Source organism: Cibotium barometz, chromosome 39 (assembly GCF_041138505.1).
Source record: "Cibotium barometz isolate CiBa-2024 chromosome 39, ASM4113850v1, whole genome shotgun sequence".
Classification (NCBI taxonomy): Eukaryota; Viridiplantae; Streptophyta; class Polypodiopsida; order Cyatheales; family Cibotiaceae; genus Cibotium; species Cibotium barometz.
The window spans coordinates 4423928-4451173 of NC_141084.1; the positions used below are offsets into that span (position 1 = coordinate 4423928).

The window sequence follows — 27246 nt, forward strand, 5'->3', positions numbered from 1 at the left end:
CTCTCTCTCTCTCTCTCTCTCACACACACGCAGGAGAAGGAAACCAAAGAGATAAGGCAAGAGCACTCTTGTATTCACAACACATGAGAATGAGGATTTTAGGGTCATATTTGGCTCTTATAGGTGACTTGGCCGTTCACACTTGGGCGTCCATACATGGCCGACCGATCCTAACCCTTATCCTACTGATATTCAAGGTGCACCTCTCTCATCGGTGATCACCCAATCCCTTCATCCTTAACATATGGTGCTGACAAGCCCGGCCCATGACTCAAAATATTTAAATTAATGACGTAAAACATAGTACGTCTGAATGTCCGTCATAGGTTAACATATATATATATATATATATATATATATATATATATATATATATATATATATATATATATATATATAGATAGCGACCAAAAAAGATATATATATATATATATATATATATAACCAGCCAATGGAGCATTTTCACTTAGTAGGACACTTCAGCTATGGATCTAAGACATTCAATTACATTAGCAAAAGCTTCAAGATGCTCACGTGTTCAACAATATAGAAAATTTTCCTTCCATTCTCCCCACCTTCTACTTCTTCAATGGATCAAACATCGTCCCTTCCAACGTCTGCATGTTGATTACTTCCTCTTCTTCTCAGTGGTGGGCTCCTTCTCTCTATGGATCTCCCCTAAGCCCATGCACTCTGCCCCCCTCTCCATCATAGACTCTCTTTTCAATGCAGTCTCTGCAGTCACAGTCACTGGCCTTGTTGGTGTGGAGATGCACCGCTTCTCTATTTCACTCCTCTTGCTCATGATTGTTGGGAGCCAAGTCTTCACATCTGTAATACCCCTCTTCATAAGGAGATTTTATTCCTTGTATGATTCTATGATTAATGGCTCTCTCTCTTTAAGTATTTGTAGAAGAAGAAGAGCTGGTGCATAGGACAGTGCATGGAATTAGAAGCGTTCTATCAATGCCCATCCTAAGCAGCAAGTTTCATGCCAAGAGTGAAGGACACTTCGTTACCAAAGTCTCACCTTCCACAATGACTGCAATCAAGCATAGGCTAAACAGTGATCCATCACATACAAGTGTGAGCGTTTCTCTTACCCAAAAGCAAGAGGAATGGGATTTATCTCTTGGTGAACCTACACAAGTGATAGATAAGAAGAGAATGGAGAATAAAGCATTAGCAACATTAAGCTGGGTAGTTTTGAGCTATTTCGTTGCATCTCTGATGGTGTGTTTTTTGATATGCCAGCTTTGCATCCTATGCAGCCCACATGCATCTCGGGTTCTTAAGCAAAAGCAAGTCAATCCTAGCTTTTTCTCCCTTAAATCTCTACAGTCTCCGCTTTTACCAATTGTGGATTTATACTACCAGATGAGAACTTGGTACCATTGCAAAGGTCAGCTCTTATGTTTGCCTTGGTGCATTAATCCTGATGGGCAACACCACTTTACGCTTGATTCTATTACAAAGCTTCAAAGGGCGAGACGAAGCAAGTGTATGGCTTTTTATTGAAGAGCCCTCGTAGTGAGACTGTGTGGTTGGTGAGGAGCGTGGTGGTATTAAACACTTTACAATTGGCATGCATATTGGGTTTGGATTGCTAGGGCCTGCTGGCGATAAGGTGGTGGACGCCCTCTTTCAATCAATCACCACTCGCAATGCTGGCATGAACGTGGTCAATCTCGCATCCTTATATCGGCCCCAACGTCAGTCCGCATGATGTAAGAAAACTAACTCTTTTGCATGTTCCCAACTTCCTGGTAGTCTACACGTGCGTGTGACAAACTTAATACGCTCTTCATAGGCCTTTTATTTAGCAGATAGTGCTGGAGCTCAGCTCACCTTGCATTTACCTTAGGTGACCGATCATACAACTATTTAGCAGATAGTGGTGTACCTCACCTTGCATTTAGTTAACCATCATACAAAAATTCTAGGTGTACAACTTGCATTTAGCTTAGATAACGATCATTAAACTATTGGAGGTATACACCTTGCATTTAGTTAATGTGACCATCATACAACTATGGTGGAGCTCACCTTGCATTTAGTTTAGGTAACCATCATACAACTATTGTCGATATACACACTATATACCCCCCTCCCCCCCCCCCCCAAAAAAAGGAAAAAAAAATACACACAAACACACTTAGTGTGGATGTGGATGTGGATGCAGGAAAGTGGGAAAGGGCGAGAGGCAAGGATGGTGGAGTGTGAAAGTTTTCGCAGGCCGGCTGCCCGCAGGCCAAGCAGGGTTGACTTGCGTTCATCCCATCACAAGTTGCAGCCCATCCACCCATAAAACCATAAACGAGATCTCTCGTAATGATCTTATGAAGACAACCATTTTATATCCGGTTGCATCTCTCATACCAGTGTACCACCTGTGTGTATAGGAAATTTTATACCACATGTCTACTACTATTCTGCCTTTACACTCTCCCTCCTTTTCGTTTGCTAACCCGTGTGCCTTTATTTAGAGCCCTTCCCCATACAATTTGACTTGCTATAGAAATATAAGGATCTCTTCGATATTGCTAAGTGAAAGCTAGAAATATATAAACCTTGCACATGAAGGGCTTTTTTTCATTTAAATAATTATAATTTTTAATATATATTCTTTTAAATTATATGATTTTTTTCAATCAAATTTACAATTACTAGTTGTTAAAGTTAAACCTTATCCATGCTCGCTAAAGTTAAACCTTCTCCATCTTGGAGGCCCCAACGACTACTGGTAGCGTCGCCAACCTTCATTGGCCTCCTCCAGCTCACCCTTGCTGTATTCTTCCTTGGCGGCTTGGCTTTGCATTGAGGACTAAGATGCATGGTGGACCGACACAGAATTTGTGCGCCAGAGGCTTGCACGGATGAATCCTTTAATGATTGAGAGAGTGAAGGTATATATACATATATTACATGACGATGCTTTTTTTCGCCTTAATTGCATGCATCACACATTCACACCACATTGTATGCTCTTAAGAGCTTTTAACTAACACAAATAAAAAATTGTTGTTCCGGATATGGGCGTTTTTTTGTTTGTGAGAGCACGTTGGACCCATAAATCTTTTGGTTTGCCAACTCTAACGCCCCCATCTTTTGGTTTGCCAACAACTTATGTGCCTTTACACTTCCGTCTCTAGGATTCTTCAACCACATCTCCCACATAGGCGGGTTTGCCAATGTGTGTACCTTTACACTCTCTTCTTTTTTTAAGGACCGTCCCAAATGCGTGGGTTTGCCAATGTGTGTACCTTTACACTCTCTTCTTTTTTTAAGGACCGTTGGCTATGATAGGTCCATGTGAAAGTTTCACAAAGGTTGTAGTCAAGAGTGCACTCTCATGACTATCTTATAGACAACCATTTTTTTTTTGGGTTCACTTGACAACGGGCGAAACCTCCTCTGCTGCTGCCGCAGAGAGGGGTTTTTGCCAACAATCGGAGAATGAGGACAGTACGGGGGTTCTCGTCTGTCGCTGCAGGAATAGCTACTACTGTTCGTGGCCGAGAGCTGCTCGCAGCCAAAGCTCCGGAAACTGAGGCTGCAGAGGATGTACGTCCATGCAGTCAGTCATCAGATGTTTAGAGCGACCAAAAGGGAAAATAGCTTGAGTGACTGCGGAGGAGAACTAGGTTATTGGACCCTGCGCAGGGCGAATCTATACACGATGGTCCAACTCTCCGTGTGAGCTTAAGAAGCTGCAAGGTGGACCTGCACAAAATGTCGTTGTTACTAATGGTACGTAAAAGCTACAGAAGGTAGGAATGGGAGATGGAAAGCGAGGCAAAGTGGCAGTTGCAGCACTTATAAGGAGCAAAAAGAATAAATAAATAATCTCTCATTCACTCTCTCTCTCTCTGAAGATCAGTCAGTCCCATTCCCTGCATTTTGGTGCCGCCATTTAGGGATCGCATGTGGTCCTTTGGCTTCTCTATGACATATTATCACATGTCGTCTGTTGGCTTGGCTATAATGACGTTAATATCCTTCTATTTCCCACCCAACTAGTCTCTCTGTATTCGCATGGGGTTAGAGACCATAAAACTACATTGTAATGTCTTCAGAGCTTGCGTGAGAAAAAAAGATTCTGGGTTAGTAGAAGGTGTTGTAACATGCTCTTTTCTTATATCTAACGTATCTAGGTTTTGATTTACAGTTGTGTAAATTACAGTTGAGTAAATTCTTTTTTACTAATAATATATATATATATGTATTATTGCAATAAAGAAGCTGACATTCCAAACCCACCGCACTCAATCAACAACAGCAAATTTAGCAACCTCTATTAAGCAAGCTATAAACCAACTCCCATCTAGGTTTTGATCTAGAGTTGAGTAAATTCTAGAAGCTAATAATAGGTGTGAAGGTTCTTTCACTAAGATTTTTAATTTAGAGTGTTAAAAATGATGCATGCTCAAGAAGGTTAACAATGGTGCATGCTCAACATGTAACAATGGTGTAAAAACTAGTTTTTCAAACAAATCCTTGCCCTTCTAAGGTAAGACTCAATATTTTCAAGTCTTTGAGGTATACTTTGTGTTGTAATAGATGCTTGTTAGATTCCCAAAGTATTTAAGAAATTTGTGAAGATTTTTTTAGGGGTATTTCAAAAAGGATCTCTCTCTCTCTCTCTCTCTCTCTCTCTCTCCCCCAAACACACACATACATGGAGAATTGATAATCAGGGTGGTGTGATTTAAGAAAAGGAAGTGTACAAATTGACAATGGTACATTAGTGACATGATACCACATTTTCTTTCTTTGTAGGTACATTGCAACATACCCAATATATGCCGCCCTAAGGCAACATATCTGAAAGGAATGCAATCAAGAGTGATTCATTAAACTTCACAATTTTCAACATCATTTTTGAAGGAATCAGGTAATAAAATCTACATGTATGTGGGAATTGCCTTCTTATTTCAATTTTTATGACTAAACTATTTCTCCCTTCAAAACTTATGGTAGACTATTATAGGTCACATTTCTTGATGGAAAATTAATATTTGTTTTTCCAAATTTTAATAAACTTACAAAATCTATGTAGCTTTTCAAGGTTTCTTTCATGTGAGTTTCTCTCTCTATATCAACTATTGCTTTTTACGAATGACTTATCTTGTTGCCTACTAACATGATACTTATTTGTTTCTTGTTTGTGCAAAATATGAAAGTGGAATTTCGATGGGCTATAGCTGCAACTTGAGTTCAGTGCTGACACCAAAGGCGTGCAGGGACATTCCATGTAGTCTCGCTGGAAAATCGAGTGCCGGATGGTTTTGGAAGCGATAGTAATAAACTTTAATGTTTCTTACTATACATAGAAAGTAAGTTGAAAAGAGCATCTAAAGCAATAGCGATAGTAATAAATTTTAATATTTCTTACTATACATAGAAAGTTGAAGCTAGAACTTAAAGGAAGTTTTTGATGATCGGGCTACATTTAGTTAGTATTTTGGTACAAAATGGTGTTAGATTTGTGTAACGAGGTTAGAGAATATTATATACAAAAGATTCACATGATCCCTGACACGAGTGTGAATATCTTGAGATACCTGCTCTACTGCTGAGTTTTGATCACGAAAGTGGATAAGGAGTACATATCTATGCTACATACATGAGTTTTTCTTTTCGATTTAGCCAACCCAGTTTTTAACAATGACTAAGATAGTGAAGTTTACAATTCTTTTGGGAATGAATGATAGTGCAAAGTAGTGTAAGAGACATGAGAACATACGTGACTTAAGAACTCAATGCTAGGGTTTGTTCTCTCTTTTATTCCTACAACCAAGAAGGTCTTTAGAGATAGTATGAGATAGACAGAATGACAGAGAGTGATTGAAAAGAATCTTTTGCATATTCACATCCATAGAAAATGGCATAGACTAATTCAAAGAAAGATGTTATTTAGGTCCATATCCTTGTGTGATAGTGGGAGATCATGTTCAACCACAACAGATAGCCAAAAGGAAAATAGCAGATAAGGAAACCCTCCTCTTTGGTACTGTGGGTGCCATCGACACATACTAATGCAGGTGTAGGTGAGAGAGCAAAAGTTGAAGCGGTTGTAGAGGGGATGACGAAGCAATAGGAAGACGAGTGGAAAGAAAAGATGAGATCAAAAGCAAAGACAAGAGTAAAGAAGGGACAAAACATCATAAATACACACACCAATTGAGGGTAAGGGCCGCTAACTCATTAAGAAGTGAGCAACGCGTGTCAGCACTTGATTGGTTAATATAATCACACATGAATAAGATATTCACATCAAAAAAATCTTGATGTTTTATGATTTTGACCAGATATAGGATTCTCTTATGCCATGGGGATCACCTCGGTTGATAGATTTGAAGCACTTTTTGGGCATGAAAAACTCTAGATATTCATGGCCGTGAACTGCTGGTCTTTCATGCCAGTTGAACTTTTGAATTTCATATTTTTGGGCTAATTTTGTGAAGCACCTGATCACTATGAAGACCTTGGCATGATTTAAGATGCTTTTGAAACACCTTTTGAAAACTCAATATATTCACGGTCGTGAATTTTCACTATTTTTTCACGTCAAATGATATTTTTTATTTTCCTTATTTTGAGGTGATGTTGATCCCTAGGATAGGATGATTATGATTTGTAATACTTTTGAAACATCTTTTCTAGGCTTTAAAAACTCTAAATATTCACAACGTGAATATGTATGTCCACTAGTTTTTCATGTCAAATAATCTTTTGGGTATCATGCTTTTGAGTTACTTTTACAGTTATCTTGATCATTCTCATTGACTTTCGTATGTCTGTCAACAAACACCTTCTTATCCCTCCTTAAATCAAATTGAGCTCTAAGGTGAACAATTTTTTGAGATCTCCAGTGGAAATTTACTTCAAAGTCTTAGAGAAGCTAAACATAATATGTGATTAATTATAAAAAATATATTTTTATGTGATTATGTGATTATGTAATAATTTTATATGAGCAAGTAGTTCGAATCAAGGTGAATCCATAGAAAAAAAATCCGTTTAATCTGAATAAGAAAAGGTCTATTTTCATCTATTTATGTGAAAATAGCTCTACTTGAGTAGTTTCTTCCCTTCCAAGCCTAAAGCCAAGTCTAACTAGGCTTGGTAAAGTAGGTTAGGTAAAGTAACAAACCTAGTTGGGAGACCCCTAAGGTGGCCACGTGTCTGACATGTCACCTACACATGGCATTCATTCCACCTCAATGTGCCACCTCAACATTGATGACATGGCATGCCATCTCATCATTGATGACTTAGCATGCCACCTCATTATTTTAATGACATGGAATGCCACCTCATTAGATGCCATGTCACGTGGATTAACACATCATTAAGGAGGGAGAGCTGCCACCTCACCTTGAGTTACTACCACGTGTCACGTGTATGCCACGTCAGCAGTCAACCATGCCACATTATCACCTCCCATGTATGGGTGCATCGATTCATGGTTTCACATACATGTTAAGTAATATATATTTAATTTATGGATAATCCATGCCTATGTATGTAAAAACATCCTTAATTGACCATCCTAACCTAGCTGAGGGTAGGGCTATTTGCAGGGATTGGTGAGCATCGAAGAGTGGGTACTGAGGTTTGGGTACTGAGGTTCTTCATAGTGTTTGTCGCTCATACGCATCCATCAAGAAGATGAATACCTTGGATAAATTGGCTACTCAATCGCGCTATTGTAGCTTCCATTTATAGACCCCACATGGCAAGCGAGATGAGAGCTACCTCTCGCATGCTTCGCATAGCACCATGCACTCTTAGAGGTGGTTCTTTGAGGAGGCAAAGTCTAGACATTGATGAAGGTGGGGTATTGTGGGCTTCTAATGGTCATGCTCCTAGGTGTAATCATTTGATTAATGATAGCACCAAGGCACTTCTAGAGAAATTTTGGGAGGAGAATTGTAGAGCTTCGTCTCAGTGTTCAAGAAAGCATTGGGAAAAAGAGTCTCAAAGGGTGTGTTCATTGAACATGGGGCTTGCTTTGAGGTGAGTCAAATTGAATTATACTCAATTTGTGGAGCACAACCCTCACCTCAAGATTGGCCAAAGATCTTTTGAGCTATGCAAGCCATGGTTTGTGCGCTACTCCCATCAGTGCGACACATGTTGTTGTCGATACCATGTGGAGTTTCAACTTTACTATAATGTGTTTCGTTCCCTTAGTGGGAACAATGGGAGGCCTACTAGCCCACGCCGGTGATTTGATACACTCTCTTTTGTGTCCACGTGAGCCAGATGCTTTACACCATAACCTTTCATGTGTTGAGGGAACAGGTTTAATCTTCTTGAAAATATTTTTGTGCATTAACATGTTCAAGTATGCAAGTAGAACTTGATTTTTGTTCTCTCTACTTACAAGTGTTTTCAAGTTGCAAGTAGAGAATAGGTGGTAACTGACCAGGCCATCCAGGTTGTTGTTTATCTTGTCTTCTTTAGTTTAAATTTAAAAAATGTAGCTTTCTAGAAAAACATTAAGTAATTTGTGGTTATTCTCTTGGAATTCCACAGAGATAATTTTAATGGCAATTGCATACTTTGGAAAAAAAATGTTACAATTTTTGTCAATTTGAGGTGTGGCGTTATTTTTGAAAGAAAACTCTTTTTTGTAAATTTTTGGTTATTTGTTCATAATTTTATAATGACAATTACATGTAAAAAGTACTCAACACTTAAAAAAGTGAAGGTTTCATTTCTCAATATCACTCCTCCATTATAAAAGAAAAAAAAAAGGATTCTAGTATCCAAATCTTGGAAGTCCTGCTCTTGAAAATGGTTTTTAGAAATGGTGTAATGGAAGTTAGGATTCAAGAATCCACTTGATATCAAGCTTGGGTTTTGGATTCTAACCCTTAGTCTTGGATGGTTTCTAGAATACAACTTTGCTCTTACTTGCATTCTGGAATCCCAAACTTGAGGAAGAGTAGGTTTTTAGAAACCAACTTTTCTGTCAAGTGGATTTTGGAATCCTTGAATTGTTTACTAATTATTGGTTTTGTTCTTTCATCATAACGTTCAAGACACTAAAGCTCCATTAATACTTCTATCTCTATCTTGATGGCCTATACTCAGAAAACTATGTACTACTAGATGATAGAATCATAGAACACCTTAAGTTTTGGCAATTTTTGTTTGTCTTTAGGTCCAAATTTTAAAGACATGCAATCAAAGGTTTAGGCAAGGTCAAGCATGAGCGGGGGTTTGGGGGGCGATATCCCCTCGATAGCAGGGGGTCCGGGGGGCGGTATCCCCTCGATAGCAGGGGGTCCGGGGGGCGGTAGCCCCCGGGGGGGTATAGGGGCAACGCCCCAAGGCGGGGTTCAAGGACTACCGGTAAACCGTGGCTTGCGAGACGGTAAGACCAATATATGAATTGTGTCTTGTTCGCCTGGTCCGGGCCTCATTGAAATAATCTAATTTTACGAAAATGGATTCCAGAATCCAACTTTTGAGAACTTGGGATACTGGAATCCCAAAAGCAACACAATTGTGTTAAAAACATGATGCAAAAGCTTAAGAAGTAGCGCAAAAGCTTGCAAATCGTGGCAAATGATGCGAGGGAAGAAGGAGAAAACAACATGTGGAAGATAGAAACCCTTGTCAAAGATAGAGACAAAAAAAGGAGTGTGTGCAAAAGAAAGGGACGAGTGTCATGCATTTGCAAGGGGGAGTCCACGCTTGCGTGCACACGCACGGGATAGGTACGTTGTCTGGAAGTTTCTACAAGAGGTGATTTTCTTATGTAGCTTTCTGTGTATGTGCCATATACCTGGCCGATTTGCTTATGGAGAGTCAGATTTCTCCTTAAGGGAATGATGCCTACAGGGTCCGGTTTGTTTCTTGCAAAGTTAGGCAAAGGCGTGCCAACACACACTATCACGGAGTGGTTTTCACGAACAAAAAACTAAGCAAGCACCAGATTGCAACCAAATTCAGCAACTGTGTGGTTCTTGTGTTTTGTTGTGCCTCTTCACTGTCTGCATCAGTCTCAATCAATGGAATTCTGGCTTTCAGTGTGAATCCAAGGACTCTACCTTGAACTTACAAAAATCTCGTTCAAGAAACATAATTCTTGCACTTTCATGTGGTCAACTGCAATCTAACAAATATCTTTATAAAGAGGTGAGCATTTTTAACTTAATCATCTTTGTTTTGCATTTCCAAGAAGAATCATCAATGTTCTGTTTGTAAATTGTTGGAAATTTTATTTTTTGGGGTTTTTCAAACACAAATTTAACTTTGTTTTACATCATTTTATTTTGTTTTAACAACTGGAATCAACAGTTTTTGTATCTTTCAAATTATTAGTGTTCTTTTGGAAAATAAATAACAAAGAAATTATCTACGAATTCTAAGAATTTTATGTAAATTTTGAGGGATCTTTTCAAGTTTTCTAAAATTTCTAATTTTGAGATGTTTTTTGCTAAATTGTGAGAAGGGTGTTGTTTCTTGCTTATCTACCTTTCATAGTGGGATTTTGGAATCCATTTTTCTGAATTCAAGATCTCAATTTTTTCAATCGAGAATCTAGAATTCAACTTTCATGCTAGTTTCAACTTGACTAGCTACTCTTAACTTCATGTTTTGTTTGGGGTGGATTCTAGAATCCAAGTTCTAAATTATTTCTTGAAGAGGCTTGCCAACTTGAGGTTTCTAGAAACACTTTTGGAGTAATTTTTCCTTTTTTTGTCACTGTAAGTTTTCTTAATCTCACTATTTGTTTTTCAGACCATGGCATCACAATCTCAGCTTGTTCACTCCAAGAAGAACTCCAAAACCTCTAAACATGCATCACCTTCTCAAGTTGGTGATGTAAGTGGAAGGTTGAGGTGCTTAGGTTCCTTTACTCCTTCTCGCTTGCAAGCACCACTCATTCGTCCAGGATTTGCAGAGAGACAAGATGATTTAACTCACCAAGTGGTCTATTGAGGAGAGAGCTTTGCAGACAGCTGAAAAGTTTCCAGAAGAACACCAGGTCATGCCAACAAGGGGAAGGTTGTTTAAAGGAAATCCGGCCCACACCATCAAGATGGAAAGGTCATAAAGGTAAGCTCTTGTCAAATGAGATGGACGCTCATGTGCCCAAGGCTCATGTGCCCAAGGCTCTTGTCAAATGAGATGGATGCTCATGTGCCCAAGGCTCTGAAACCTAGTGGCAACAAGGATTCTTTTGAGGGAAAGACTAAAAAATCTAGGTAAGGGCATGGTTGGATTTTGACCATATAGGAACACCTAGCCTTCATAAGCAAGTAGTTGAGCCTACTACTCCCTTTTTGCTTGTGACTAAACATAAAGGTTCGTCAAGTTAGGCTAATGAATTTTAACATGGTGGACGTATCATAAATGTTATGGAGGAACAGAGATCAGAGAAGATATATTTTCTTGTTGAGCGTGAATCAGAACCATCCCAAGTTGTTATCCTTCTTCTTCAAAAGGACTTTGAGCTACAAGAGGTCAATCCCCTTAGCACACAACAATTTATTGAAGATGTGATAAAACAAGAGGCTTGGTAAGCTAAATTTCTCTTCATCTCCTAGTTACTCAAATTGTAATTTGCATGTTCTTTTTATGAGTTTTCGTTATTTTGGTGGATTTTAGAGTTTTGGTCAAGCATTTTTGAGCACATGGATAGTATTTTTGGTGATTCGGATTCTACAAGTAGCTCTAATGAAGATGACATGAAAGAAGATGTGGACACATAAACTCAAAGCGAAGATGAGCCACTTGAAGAAGAAACTACTCCGCTTGAACCTCATGTAGAAGGTACAAGCAAGAAAGGTCGTAAAGGCTCAAAGAAGAATAAGGAGAAGCAATTCTTAAGTGAAGCTGAGATTGTGTCTTCAGGTCTAGGTGCACCCTCACCACTTCCACGGGATAAGACTTCAGATAATGCTATCCGAGAGATGTGCAAGAAGACAAAGATGGTTGATCTTTTATCTTATGAGCTGCATGTTAGTTGTATTGATCAACCTCCTCTTGATCCCCCCAAATAAGAAAAAGCTATGAAGTGTCAATGAAGCACATGTTTCTAACCTCAAGCTAAAAATGAAAGAAAAACCTACAGCCATGGTGCTACCACTACTTGTTTTGGTGGACAAGGATCAATGTTCTACCAAGGACTCATGGAGAAAATCTAGGGCTGAATCTTACAAGTGTTATGTTCTGGGTGGAACCCACACATTGCTTGCAAAAAAAGAACTTTGCCAAGAATATGACCATATTGAGAGTTACAAGACATCTCTTTGTTGGGTTTATGTGGGTTTGTTGACCGATGATGAGTGTACAATTTTATCCAAGGATCACATTAACTCAAATTATCGCTTACAAAGATGACTTTCCTTCAAAAGATCAGGTTCTTTCATAATGAGTGGGTCAAGCAACAAATAGAAGGCCGAAAAATTGATGAGAACTTTTGAGTCACGTGTTATGAGACATGTGGTCTACAAGTATAGAAAAAGAGCTCATGTGGTGCTGATCAAAAGCCAAACATCAAGCCTTATGATAAATTTTTTCAATTCGCTTTTCGTGATGGGGAGATTTGGGAGGAGATGCAAGAACAGATTTTCTTTTTATGGGAGCAAGGAAAGTTGAAAGGTAAAAAGATGTTGAAGACTCCTTCAAGATCTCGTGGGAAACCCAAGGCAGATGAAGCCATAAAGCCTCTTCTTGAAGACATGAAGATAACTCCCTGGCGATCATTGTAAGGAATCCGTGATACATCTCTAATAATGAGAATTCTTGCACTTGTGAAGGCCGAAAACATCTCCTTGGAAGAGATGGGAGCAAAATTTGAAAGGTATATGTCTGTCATTTTCTCTCATTTTCACTCAACTTGTTTTTAGATTTTTAATGAAAATAGCTTTGTATTTTTAGGCAAAAATCTTATTTGCACATGCAAAGAATTATGATAGAAAGCTAAATTGCAATGTTGGGATGAAGTTAGGAAATACCATCCAGATTCAAGTAACCCAAAAGAGCTTAAGAGATTCTTATTTCTTTTTGAAAAATGTGTAAGTGTTTTTTGTCCCTTTCCTATTTTAAGTAAAATTAGGATTCTAGAATCCCAATTTAAGTCTACAAATTACTTTTTCTAGTTTCCATCTTATGGTCTCATGGGTCCTCTTTGGATTCTAGAATCCACCTTGTAGCCTCATCAAGGCTTACTTTGGTTTCTGGAATCCAGCTTAAGGTAATGTGTGAGATTCTAAAATCCACATTGGTTTTTAAAGGCAACATTATAAATTCTTGTCATATGTTATGCTTTAGATTCTGAAATCGAGACCAAGACCCTCATGTTAATTTAAAGGAAATTCCACAACCCTTTGAGTAGTTTTTGTCTCATTGTCAGATAGAGAGGAAAAGAAGAGATTAAGAAAAAACGATTCAAAATGTTCCTGGCCTAAACAAATACATTTTTGATGATGTGGATGAGCCTCCTTTGCTTTGGACAATTCATGAAGGACGAGTAGAGGAAATGGACACATTTGTGATAGCTCATCCTTATACTTTAGCATTAGCTGATGCTCCATATGGTTTCAAATCTCCAAGCTCAGTTAATGATGATGTGAAGTATGGATGGAGTAAGTGCTTATAAAAGAGTCATTCAAGCTTTTCAGAAAGTGACAACTTGTGAATCATGGGCACTCGTATTTTTTCATGCTCATGATCAAATCACAACTGCTCAAAAAGCTTTCATAGATCAAAACATGGCGAATCAGATGATTATATGGTAGTATTTCTACTTTTTGTTACCCTTTAGCCTTTCTTTTCACTATTACTCTTTTGTGGTATTTCTATACAATGCCTTACTTGCAGGACCAAACCCAACATCCACACAGGTACAAACTCGATCGGCTTTCTTGGGCATGAAAGTTTGCAATGATTGTTTTTCACTCTCCATTTGTACTAAGAGCTCAAGGGACATATAAATTTGCCATGAAACCAAACCGTACAAAAGTGTTTGAGAGACTAGGTGTATGCAAGAAGTTTAGGCATACAACTTGTGAATTGACAGGCATGATTAATCCTTATCAAAAGCCTCAGGTTTTGATGATGGATTTAATTGTCGTTCTTTCAAATAAGGGAGAGTGGATAACGGACTTGTTTGTGGGGACATGCACCACAATTGTCAGTGCTCTAAAGAGGGGGAGATTTGTTGTTGCTATTGAGTGTGACCCCTTGTAGGTACAATTCATTGAACAGAGAGTGACGATGATAAGAGAGTTGTCGGATGAGTTCCAAGAGGTGGGGATGAAATCTATGGAGTTTGATCTGAGGTTTCTAGATGCTTCTGGAGAGCCTTAACCTCCCATTGGTGACCAAGATGTTGGGGAGATTGTAGATCTGGGGTTGATTATGAGCAAGATGTTCATAATGAGGAGGAGGAAAGGGTAATTAGTACTCCTGAGCCTGGTCATACACAAGAAGCGGGGGAGCCACATCAAGAAGAAGAAGAACATCCGATGGTGGCCACATCAAGAAGAAGAAGAACATCCGATGATAGAATAGACTTTTATTGCCATAATTTTATTGCCTTTTTTCTCCATTAGTCATGTTTCTAAAAAACATTTGTATCACTGATAAGTCTTATTATCTTGTTCACAAGATGTTGTCATGATCATAATGTTTAGTACAGTTTAAAGTATCTTTTCTAGGATCAAACTTGTAAAGTTAATCAAATATGATCTTGTTGGTTTATGGTCTATTTCAAATGAGTGATGATGGCTATGAGTATATTTCATGGTGAAATGTGACTATCTTTTGTTTTGATGGTTAATTTCTTGTAGAAAAAAAAGCACATTTTTGTAATTCTAACTAAAGAATATATTAAACATTACATAGACATGCGTGAATTATAAGTAGTTTTAAAGAATATTAGATCTTATCATTTCCTTGTTTTTTCCATTTTTTGATTTGACGTGAAAAGTGAAAAAAAAAGCCTTCAAATGAGCAATATGTACATTTTTTAAAAGAAGTTTGAAACTATGCTTATTTTGTAAAATTTCTAAAAACATTTCTCTTCAATGTCTCTAAAAGAGTATCTTTTCTAGGATCAAACTTGTAAAGTTAATCAAATATGATCTTGTTGGTTTATGGTCTATTTCAAATGAGTGATGATGGCTATGAGTATATTTCATGGTGAAATGTGACTATCTTTTGTTTTGATAGTTAATTTCTTGTAGAAAAAAAAGCATATTTTTGTAATTCTAAGTAAAGAATATATTAAACATTACATAGACATGCGTGAATTATAAGTAGTTTTAAAGAATATTAGATCTTGTCATTGCCTTGTTTTTTCCATTTTTTTATTTGACGTGAAAAGTGAAAAAAAAAAGCCTTCAAATGAGCAATATGTACATTTTTTAAAAGAAGTTTGAAACTATGCTTATTTTGTAAAATTTCTAAAAACATTTCTCTTCAATGTCTCTAAAAGAGTGTAAAATTGATCAATATTTAGGACTAGTGAAAAATGAAGATAGCTTGTTGCAAATGATAACTCATGACTCATCATCATTTTTCATGACTTGCTGTTATAAGTATTAGAGGGGAAATTAGTCCAATAACTACCTTTATTTTACCATGTGTGTGCATACTTCTTCTCATATATTTCTTCCTGTAACATGGCCTCTTTGAGAGTAGTTAGCCTTTTTTCTTTCACATTATCCCGAATGGTCCATCTCAAAACTTTGATGTACTTAACAATCTTGAAGTTCTTAGTAAACCCATCAACATATAGCATGAGTTTCAAAATTTGGTTTGTGTTATCCTTGACACTATTTTGCCTTCTATTCCAAGTCATCCCAATCACACACTAGCTTTTCCTTATGCAATTGAGAGATAAAAGCCTCTCTCATTTCATCTTTGAAGGCGTTCCAAGTTGTAATGTCATATCCTTGTAGATTCCCCCACCAGAAAAGTAAACCTTTTCTTTCTCACTTCTTGGATTCATTTCAAAGTAGAAATCCAATTTATTTATCCACTCTTAAAATTCCTAATTTAAGATGCTTTTACTCTATCGTCATGTACATCATCACCATCATGCAATCTTGAGAAATGTCCTTTGTGACTCCGATTACCATCATAGCAAGAAGAATTAAAGGCAGTGCCTTTGCTCTTAGCATGGCCTAGAGATGGATGCATTTGGTGATGTGAATTTCCCATGGATGACAGAAAATGCTTTTTGATGGCCTAGCATAATATCTCATGTTTTGCTCCTTATATGAGCCTTGTAAAGGAGTAGCACCTTGGCATGTTGGCAACCTAGCATCTTGACTTGGTTATGCCATAGATCTATTCTTGAATTCACTTCTCAAAGCAGATGTATCACTTTAAAATCCCTCTAGAAGTTGAGCTTGAAGATGGGACTGTTATTGATTGAAATTCTTGACCATAGATCTCATCATTAACATGTTCGTTTGCATATCATTGGTCATTGAAGGACCACCACTTTAGCATTCCCATCCTTAATGCATTGCCCACATTAGCATTCACATGGTCTTCATTTGCAAACTTAGCATTCATGCCATCATTCTCTTTATCAATTTTAACGTGTTGCCCAATATCCACATCATCTATGTACTCCCCCTTGTCATTGTCCCCACCATCCCTTGAAGAATATTTGGGATCTTCCTTTCGGAATATTTGTAAGTTTAAAATGCATAATTGAATAACCAAATGACCTCTGATTTTTGCACCCAATAGTTTGAATATTAAAAAGATGCAGGGGAGAAGAGAGCTTGAGCTCTTACAAGCACACACACACTCACAAAAACCCTAGAAGAGAACACATAAGGTGAGAGGCTAAAAATTCTTCTTCCTCTTCACACAACAAAAGAGTTCTACAAAGAAGATAAAATGACTAACACACATATAATAGAGTATATACAAGTGGTCCATAGTGTGAACACGCTAAGAGGAGTGGGTAGATGTGGACTAGTCGGTGTAGTCCAGCTGTAGAATCTCTGGCAAAGATATGTCGATGCCAGCTACCTAAATGTCGAATAGTCACGCAGGCGCCTTGTGAGTGTCAGCTCATGTTGAGCTTGACATCTCAACACTTTCCCTCAAGCTCAATTCTAGCTCATGAACTCCAAGCATATCTTGAAATTTGCGGAGCTTCTCAGCTCTCAAGGCCTTCGCGAAGATGTCAGCGACTTGATCCTGTGTGCTGACATAGGCTAAGTCAATGTCGCCTGTGCTATCTCTCCCTGATGAAATGGTAATGTACCTCAATGTGTTTTATTTGCGCATGGAAAACCGAGTTCTTGGCCAGCTATATACTGCTAAGATTGTCATAATACATGACAACCTTTCTCTCCACATGTATCCCCAAATTAGCAAGTAGCTTGCATAACCAAGCTACCTCACATGCTGCCACCGTAGCTCCTATGTACTCTGCCTCTGTACTCGACAAGGCAACTATGGGCTTCTTCTTGCTGCTCTACATCACAGCAACACTCCCCAATGAAAACATAAATCCATTGGCAGATCTTGTGTCTGAGATACTACCTGCCCAATCTGCATTATCTGTGTACCCATATAGCTCCAATGGTACACCTACTGCTTTTATCGATGCAAAAATCTATGGTTTTTCATAGCCATTGAAAAACTTATCCCTGCAGTGTGAAAAACTAAGAAGTTGCTTAGATCTATAATTTTGCTGGTCCAATTTCCATGCTTAAAAGGTGTATTTTGGGCATTCCCAAGACAGTCAAGCTCTTAGAATAACTCAAACAAGAATAACTTTTTTTTTATTTTTTATGATTTTAGAAAAAAAACGACAAAAGTTGACATCATGGTTTTTCACATGAAGAAGTAGTGTGAAAAAAACAAAAAACTAAAATCAAGGTAATGGGACATATCTTCCTCCAAGTTTCCCAAGTACTCATACCACACTTCTTCCTCCAAGTTTCCCAAGTACTCATACCACACTTCTTCCTCCAAGTTTCCAAAGTACTCATACCACACTCCTTCACCAAAAATAACACAAAATTCTATATAGCCACTCCAAAACTCTACCATTCTAGAAAAAGTGAAATAAGCAACAACCATCATAGAGGGCTTACCTTACTTCTAGCTTGAGATTCATAGTCTCCAAGCTTCAGTTTATTGAGACAAAATTAGTAAGAGATTCTTAGAGATTAAAAAAAAGGTCTTTATATGGAATGAGGGTATGAATAAAAAGGTTGGAGAGGGATTCATTCTATTGGTTCACCCTTACGAGGCTATCAACTTTAGGGAACTAGGAGAATCACAACTAGGCATCATTATTAAAAAGCCTTTATATGCATCCAAAACAACCTTAACATCTACATTGGACTTACCAAGTCTAGGTGGAAAATAAAGCAACTCATTTTTTAGAATGTTTAGCAACTCAAACTAGTCGAAAATCATGCAGATGCAGATGATGATGATATAAATCCTCCTAATAAGAAACATCAATCTATTAGTGACAATGATAGTAGTGAAGATAGTGATACATATGAAAATAGCAATTCAGAGATTGTTGATCGAGAAGAATTCCAAGGAGAGAATAAGAGTATAGAAAATAGCAATTTAGAGATTGTTTAGCGACTAGAAGAATGTCAAGGAGAGAATAAGAGCATAGACAATGACACCACTATATGTTTACCTCAGAAGAAAAGGTATGTAATGAAAATTAGGCAAAAAAGGAAGACTACCAAGAATGTAGCTTTCTTGAAAATTTGTAATTGAGAATATGTATACAACTTGACTCTTATACCTTAGGCTCATTTTTTCCTTTCGTTGGGTGGACTTTTGAACTCTTTGTGCCATAGTGCATTTTGGCCTCCGATGACTTGACTTAGAGTCAGATCCTTACCTAATGGCATTCCCCTATTGCTACACTTTAAGCAATAGCATCTTTAGCTTTGTTATCCAAGTTAATAGGGTATGCATTATCTTAATAATCTTAGCTTCTACCCAGGTTAACAATGAGGCTTTAACAATTTGTGGGCCTTCTTATGCCAGGACAATTTTTGCACTCTATTGATCAATGGGTTTAGTGGGTGGGTAGGGATGGTAGGATTATGTGCAGAGCTAAGGAAGAGGGTAGTTCTTGGATTTTATTTTAAATTTATTCTTGTTCTTCCATAGTCCATGTGTTCTCTATCTTATCCTTCCCTTTATCTTGCCTTTTGGGCATCCATACTTGCTTTGGTGTGACATGTCCGCCGCTCGACGATGCATGGTCATTGAGCATGATGATACTTTTGTTAACTTCTCTTTTGTCGCTCTAGGAGGGTTGCATCTTCATGCAAATTGCAACTTTAGCACCCAGATTTAGCTTCTTCCCCTTGATAGTATCCTTGGACTATTAGTGACCTTTATGTCATCACCCATCCCTATGTGGCTTGATCATTATATGACTTTCAATTTTATGTTGGATTAAGAATCCACACGAGCTTATCATCAACTTTCGTTGGCATTTTGGGGTACTCTCCTTTGGGACCCGCACCTATTTTAGATTTTTTTTCTTGGGCTTTGGCAGTTTAGTGGTGGGCACACTAGTTCGCTTCCTTAGTGTCATCGCCCCCGACAGTACCCACACTTGCTTGCTTCATCTGGTTCCTTGGGACTTTATGAGAGAATAAGGTAGTAGAGGATTAGAAATATTGGTTTGCTAGGCTTTGGTCTCTTATAGTGCCTCCTTGGGTTTTGACAAAGCTTTTCCTCTTTTGGTTGAACTTTTGCCTCATCTTTTGGTTTTTATGGGATGTGAAGAGGGTTGATTGGATAAGGCCTTGAGTAATTACACTTACCGGCTCAATGGGAATTTCTTTTAACATAACTTTTGGATCTCAATAGAGATCTATCCTAGATCTCCTTTAGTAAGAAGAATATTTACCATCCTTTATACACACTTGACTATGGATGTCCTCATTGTCTAATCTATGTTGTAGTCGTGTTTGGCTAATCTATGTTGTAGTCATGTTTGGCTATCCATCCCCTTCCAAGGATGATCTCTTCCGGCATTATCCTTGTAGTCATAACATAGAAGCTACCTTCCATGGGGCAAGAAGTAATATGGAATTTTAGATTTAACATCCCTTTGCATTCATTTTATAAAGGCTTTAGACAATTTGTACTAGAGCTTGAGTTAGAAAAGATTTCCTATTTTTTCTCCTAGTGAGACCCAAGTCTCATATGATGACATTAAGTTTCTTCCAACTCCTATATCCAATAAAGCAAGTTTAGCTATTATCACCTCATTGATGGGGAAGTCCAAGAAAAGACTTGCAGAGTTCACCTCTTTATTCTCATTGTCCTCACTTTTAGAGGTGCAACTAGGCTCAAGGCCTACACTAAAGCCTTGGATTGGTGTTATTGTGATTTGAGGAAATTTTCTCCATTTGGCTCATTTTTCTAGTATCAAAGTTTCAATTGGCATCATATTATTTCCCTTATCTTCGCAAAACTTGATCTCATGGTGGTAGATGCTAGCTCTACGTCTCCCTTAATACCTTCCTATGAGGTTCTTATCCTCAGGGATGGTCATGTTCATCTTCCAGTCTCATTCCTCTTAATATAGCGATCTAACCACCAATCAAATGGTGTCTATAACTCTACTTTCTACATCAAGAATATGAGCCTGAGCACTTTCTTTTTTAAAAGTTTAATAAAAGGTTCAGGAGTCATGGTAGAAGAGTTACATATCTTGGGTCATTGCAAGGAGATCCTAGAGCATAAGAAGGTGAATTTGCAACCTTGTAGACTTGTTATCTAACGATATTCTAGAGCACAAGAAGGTGAATCTGCAGCCTTGTAGAATTGTGCCTCTAATAATATTTTTTGTGGTGGTCCTGGAAACAACTGATGTGAATGTGTAATGGGGGAGTGCACTTGGAACACTATGTTCCTTACTTCGTGGTCTATTTTTCCATGTTTTGTTCCCTGTTGTAGGAAAATAGGTATGATTAATGGGGTTTCACCTCCCATTATCTCTCTCTCAAGAGGCATTGATTCCCTTTGCATTGATATGGCCTCTAATGGTGAAGTTTAATGCTCTTCCCCTGATCAGGACTACAATGGAAGGGAAACAGATCTCGCCTTCTCATTTGTAGGTTGGTTCATCATTGGATTGGAACAAGCAGTCACTTCTAGAAACCCGGAATATCAAGTATTGAAGTCATCTTTGCCGAGGAGTTCCTTTCATTGATAACTCTTGAAGCTTCTTTCACTAGTTTGGCTTTGGGTAGGGAGACCCCCCTACCTAAACTCTTCGGTATCTCTTACCTCCTTAGTAATTTTTGGGTAATATGTGTTACCCTCTTTGTAAAAGGACATGGTTTGCTTAGTGGCTTGATGGTAATGCTTCTTGATGAAGGAAAGCTATGGGGATCTTAAGGATCCATCTAAATTCCTATGTGTGCTTATGCTATAGAGGTTATGTCACAAGCATCCTCATACTACTGCATTGTTTTTCCCATATTATTTATGATTCTCCTAATAAGGAAGAAGTCACTCATGTCACTAGTTAGGGAGTTGAGCTTTAATGAGCTCAAATTGAGCTCATTAAAGCTCTTATAGAGGTTATGTCACAAGCATCCTCATACTACTGCATTGTTTTTCCCATATTATTTATGATTCTCCTAATAAGGAAGAAGTCACTCATGTCACTAGTTAGGGAGTTGAGCTTTAATGAGCTCAAATTGAGCTCTTATATCCTCTTTCACCCTTTGGGATCCTTCCATTTGTCACCTTATGTACCTTCTCTCCCCCATCATGGTCTATAGAGATCGGGACCTTTTTGCTCCTTCTTCTGACGACTCTCCTAAGAGCACTCCATGCTCTCATTTGGCTACTCCTATGATTGTAATCTGTATGGGGCTTATACCACTCATTCTTTGTTTAGGTTTCCTCCATTATGAAGGATTCTTGATCTACTTCCGAACTAGAATCTTGAGCTACTAGGGTGGGTAGATCAACTCTTGGTCTTGTTCCACTCCCTAGTGTTGGCATGTACAATAATGTTTCATGCTCAAACATTGGGTTTGAGTATGAAATCACAATGATTTTGCCCGAATGTAAATGCATAAGCACTTGGTTGAATGAGAGAATCACTTGCACAGGTTCTTTTTATGATTTTCCTTGGTTTTTTTATATTTTAGGTTCTTAGAAGGTTTATATTTTTGGATTTTTTCAAGTTTTTATGTATTTTAAGGGATGTCTGGTTGGAGGTCCTAGCATCTTACACAGATATGGAAAACTGTGAAAATGAGTCTCACAAAGTTTTGAAATTTTTCTCCTTGGAATCTCTAATCAGATGATTGGACTAGTCCTATTACTCGAATGAGTTCCTGATGATTGGACTAGTCCTATTACTCTAATAAGATGATTGGACTAGTCCTATTACTCGAATGAGTTCCTGATGATTATATTTTTTGACACTTGGACTTGATAGCAATTGGACTCACTAACAAATGATAATCACATATCTGACAACTAGAACTGACTAGAATTTTTATGGACTGCGAGACATACTCTGCCATTGGCAATAGAGGTGGATTCTCGGATGGTAGCATCGATTTACCTTCAATATCTTTCTTCCATAGTGGGATAGCTCTATCACTAGGTCTCCAATCAACTGTCACTAGATCTACTTTATATTTCATTACTGGTGTGTCTCCCTTCATGAGGAGCCAAAATTGAAGCGGTTTTGAGTGGCCCATAAGTGCTTATTGCCCATCACAAAGGTAGCCTATCACAATATCTCTTGAAGTTGGGGACTTTTATAAGAAATAAGGGCATTGGAGAGGAAGTTGAAATAGTCCTTAAGGTATCCATCAAATGTGGTAAAGCGCAGGTTTATCCAACTCTTAATTTCTCTGAAAACCTAGTAAAAATTTCATCTATGTCCTCATGTGTGTGCCCAGCCATTAAAGATCCCAATTGGACAACCTTGAAAACACCCCTTGTAAACAAGAAGAGACAAATGTAAACAAGTGTCTATTTTTGTTTTCACCTACATAGTTATCTAGCTGTAGAGCAGCAAGTTCTTTGGAAACTTACAGAATGATGGGATAAACGACCATAAGCCATTTAGCACAAATTCCCTATAATGACCCTCCCCATACCCATGAGTGATTATACCAATCAATGCCACCTGCAGTTGCCATGTTGAATCCGTATCCTTTGGTACCATCCGTAGTCTAGGAATGGTTATCTTCTTTTAATCCATCTTGTCTCATAGATGATGCATAAATATTTGTTTGTTGTGTTTCTAAAAACATACGCCATCCGTAGTATAATCTTCTACAATTTTGTTGTTGATTCTCATGTGAATGTTACTTTCCTCCTTGATCCTTAATCTTTCTTGTAGACTTGGCTTGGCTCCCATTCTAGCCTTGAGAGTGAACTACACAAGCTACACTTGGAGAACTCACTTGTCTTTGTCAAGGCCATGTGTGGGAACTCTTTATTCCAAATTCTTCCAAAAGAAGACTTGGATAGTTTTTTATCATATCTCAATTGATCAAGTGTTGTGCTGATCTTATCTAATATGTCCACTTGCTTATATGTTCTAGTATCCTTAACTGAGTCTCCCTTGAACCATCTATCATAGTTCTACTCTTATTAGGCATCCACTTTGAGTTCATGCCCACAAAGTTTTGCACTAGTGCTCTAGCCATACCAGTATGCTCTAGGCTTCTTCTCATTATTTATGTGTTTCCATGCACATGTGGATGCACACCAACCTCAAACTTTTCTTGTAGTGATAGAAGGATTTCTTTGGGATTTCAAGCAATTCATACCATGCTTAACAATAGAAAATCATCCCATTTAGGTTAAATTCATATTTAATCTTATAATTTTTTGAGTCTTGAAACCAAGATATGGAAAGCACATCATATACATAGTTCATACGGGTTTCTTGAGACAGCCCCCAAAACTCTTGGTGTATGCTCATTACAATGTCACGATTTGCAAGTTGACAACACTTACTCTGAGAACCATCAATATAGTGGAAACCCTTTGCATTCAACTGACACATAAAAACTATAAGTTGGTGGTGCCCTACCTTACTTTGTAAAGAGGTATGGATGTTCTGCAATTTGGTCATGCAAGGCATGGAAAAGTCCCATTATACAGCAAGCAATGCATTCTTTTGGCACACACAATATTTCAGAGGAATAAAGAAGGCAAATAATATGAAAGAAGTTTTTCAATGGTTTTACAGAAGCATACTAGAACGACTTAACAGAAAACGAACTATTGCAAGCTTATAAGTACTGTTGGCATTTAGAATTTCTCAAAAACAACAAAGAAGAGAAACATTCAACAGTTCTATAGCTACACAAAAGCATATAGAGTGGAGAAAAACCAAAGTCTTTGCAAACCGTCATTGGGTAGATAAACAATTTAGAAAGTATAAAAGATCCGAATACAAGGTACCCTTTTGAGTAACAATACATATCTTATATAAGAAAAACCAAAAAATTTTGGTGATGTCCCTACACCATAATATGTAATTATGGTATTTGTTTTATACTTTCTCAATAAGAATCACTTTGTCATAGTTGGTAGGAATAAAACTCCCTCCAAGGAAACGATATAAACTTTTGAACAAGAGAATTGCAGCTTCCCCATCATTGCTCAATAGCTTGTGATAGACCAAAATCTTTGCATCCGCGCGCCGATAAATTTGTTAATGTAGTGAAATAATGTTGCATCTCTTCCATGTCCTCTCTCTTTTTCTAGATGCTCAAAGCAAGAAGTCATCCTCTTCAACAAGCAACTGAAACAAAAAATATATATATCAGAATATAGATTCACAACAAAATAACATTCCAATGTTAATATTAATCCAAAAGCATTACCTGCTGCATATTCTCATCCAGTTCTAATTGTTTGTCAGTCCACAAGTCGATGGTATTATCAGCTTTGTCTTCCTTCTTTTCCTTGCCCTTGTTGCCAAGTTGGTTAAAGCCGTATTGTTGTTGGACCTAGTGAAATATTCCATCATCCATCTCTTCAGTCTTTTCAAACTTGGTAGCCTCATCAAAACAAGGTGCCAAAGATGTATGTGGATTGAAATTATCTTCAAGTGGAATGAATGGATCATCTTCATCGATGAACTTAGAGTCTAGAGTACATGACTGAGCAATTATTGCTAGTGCATAATCTTCTCTTAAGTTGAATATTTGTTGTATATCACTTAGAAGAACATACTCTAAGTCTTCAATCCTAAAAGATGGAAGCAAAGGAGTAGCAAGATTGCAACTCTGAATGTCCAATGAGCCAATGTCCTCAGTCATCTTTAGTGTCTCTCAGACTTTAGACCCATTATATCCAGAGTAGCAACCTCCTTCTCTTCTTCTTCATGATTGAATTCCTCTTCTATATCGTCAACCTCTTTTGGAAGTGTATTGGCTTTCAATTAGTTTCATAGACACGAGGATAGGATACATACAAGATGCCAACACTCCAGCAGTTGCGCGACAAAATCTAGTGCAAATGTTCCAAACCAACACAAAGGCAAGGAAATTGCAGCTAAAGCAAGAGCTGCATACTGTGGAAAAGAAAAGCATGTCTATCAATGACTATGCTTTGAAGATAAAGGGAATTGTTGAATCCCTTGGGTCCATCAATGTATCGGTGGAAGATGATGATTTGGTGAGTGTCTCTTTAAATGGGCTTGGCAAAGAGTACAAGCCATTCAAGACCTCCATTGTAGTCAAGGAGAATATTCCCAAGTTTCAGGACTTGGTGTCTATGTTGATAGTAGAAGAAAAGTCACTAGGTGAGGACTCTTCTTCACAAAGCAAGAACACATTGGAACATGCTTTTTCACTCTACTTCAGGTCGAGGCAGATGTAGAGGTCGTGGTCGAGGCCAAGGTGGTTGCCGACAAGGAAATCAAAATTCTGGACACAACAATAGTCCAAGAGATAGAGAACTTCTTTTGGGGCGTACTCGAATGAAGACTATATCTTTTTCTTTGAATTTTCTGTCTGTCCTCTTCTTATCTGCATACTGCTTCTATCTATCCTAGGTAGCTTTTATATCTTTGCAAATTGACTACATCTGCTGCTCCATGTCATCAAGCATCTTTTTGGACATCTCGACCCTAATCAATGGGTCGGACCAAGTTAATGAAGTTAAGCAATCTTGTCCATACAAAGCTTTGAAAGGGCTCATCCCAATACTGCTTCTGTCTATCGTGGGTAGCTTTTATATCTTTGCAAATTGACTACATCTGCTGCTCCATGTCATCAAGCATCTTTCTGGACATCTCGACCCTAATCAATGGGTCGGACCAAGTTAATGAAGTTAAGCAATATTGTCCATACAAAGCTTTGAAAGGGCTCATCACAATACTTTGGTGATAAGAAGCATTGTTGGCGAACTCGACTAGGTGCAGATAGCTTAGCCACTTCTTGGGTTCCCTGCCATAGCATGACTGAAGTATATCTTCGATTACTTGGTTCACCCTTTCAGTTTGACCATCGGTCTCGGGGTGGTAAGCTGTGCTGAGATCCAAGAAAGTTCCTACTGCTTCAAAAAATGCAGTCCAAAATCTGGACGTGAATTTGGGATCTCGATCACTTACTATTCTTCTAGGTAGGCCATGCAATCTGAAGATTTCCTTGAGGAACACTCTAGCCACATCCACTACAGTGTAGGTTTCTTTTACTGGAATAAGATGGGCAACTTTGGTTAGTCTATCAACTACCACGAAGATGGAGTTGTAACCTGATTGCACTGATGGTAATCCAGTGATAAAATCCATACTGATACATTCCCACTTCATCTGGGGAATGTCTAATGGATGTAACTTCCCAGGCATTTTTACTCTCTCGGCCTTGACTTTTTGACAGGTCAGACATTGACGTACATGATTAAGCACATCCTTTTTTAGACCAAGCCAAAAGAAGCTTTTCTTTACAGACATGTAGGTTTTGATAAAACCTGGATGTCCTGCAATAAGGCTGTCATGGGCTTCATTCAGAATTTGACCCTTAGTTTCCTCATCATTGGGAATGCATAGCCTGCGATTATAATACATAATTCCATCATCCATGCTGTACCCTTGAACTTGGTTCAACTCCCGCAGATTTTTGCTTTCCTACATAAGTAGGGTGGCAATAGAGCCAAAGAATCTATCCTGCATGATCTTCTCTCTTGCTTCAATAACCAAAGGATTTGACACTACAGTAATTGCAAGCAAGGAGGCTTTTCTGCTGAGGGCAT

The 27246-nt window shown here is 38.1% G+C and overlaps 1 pseudogene; it reads left to right on the forward strand.

The window, feature by feature from the left end:
- The first annotated feature begins 485 nt into the window (after positions 1 to 485).
- Positions 486 to 27246, forward strand: part of LOC147615628 (cation transporter HKT1;3-like) — a 36376-nt pseudogene continuing 9615 nt past the window's right edge.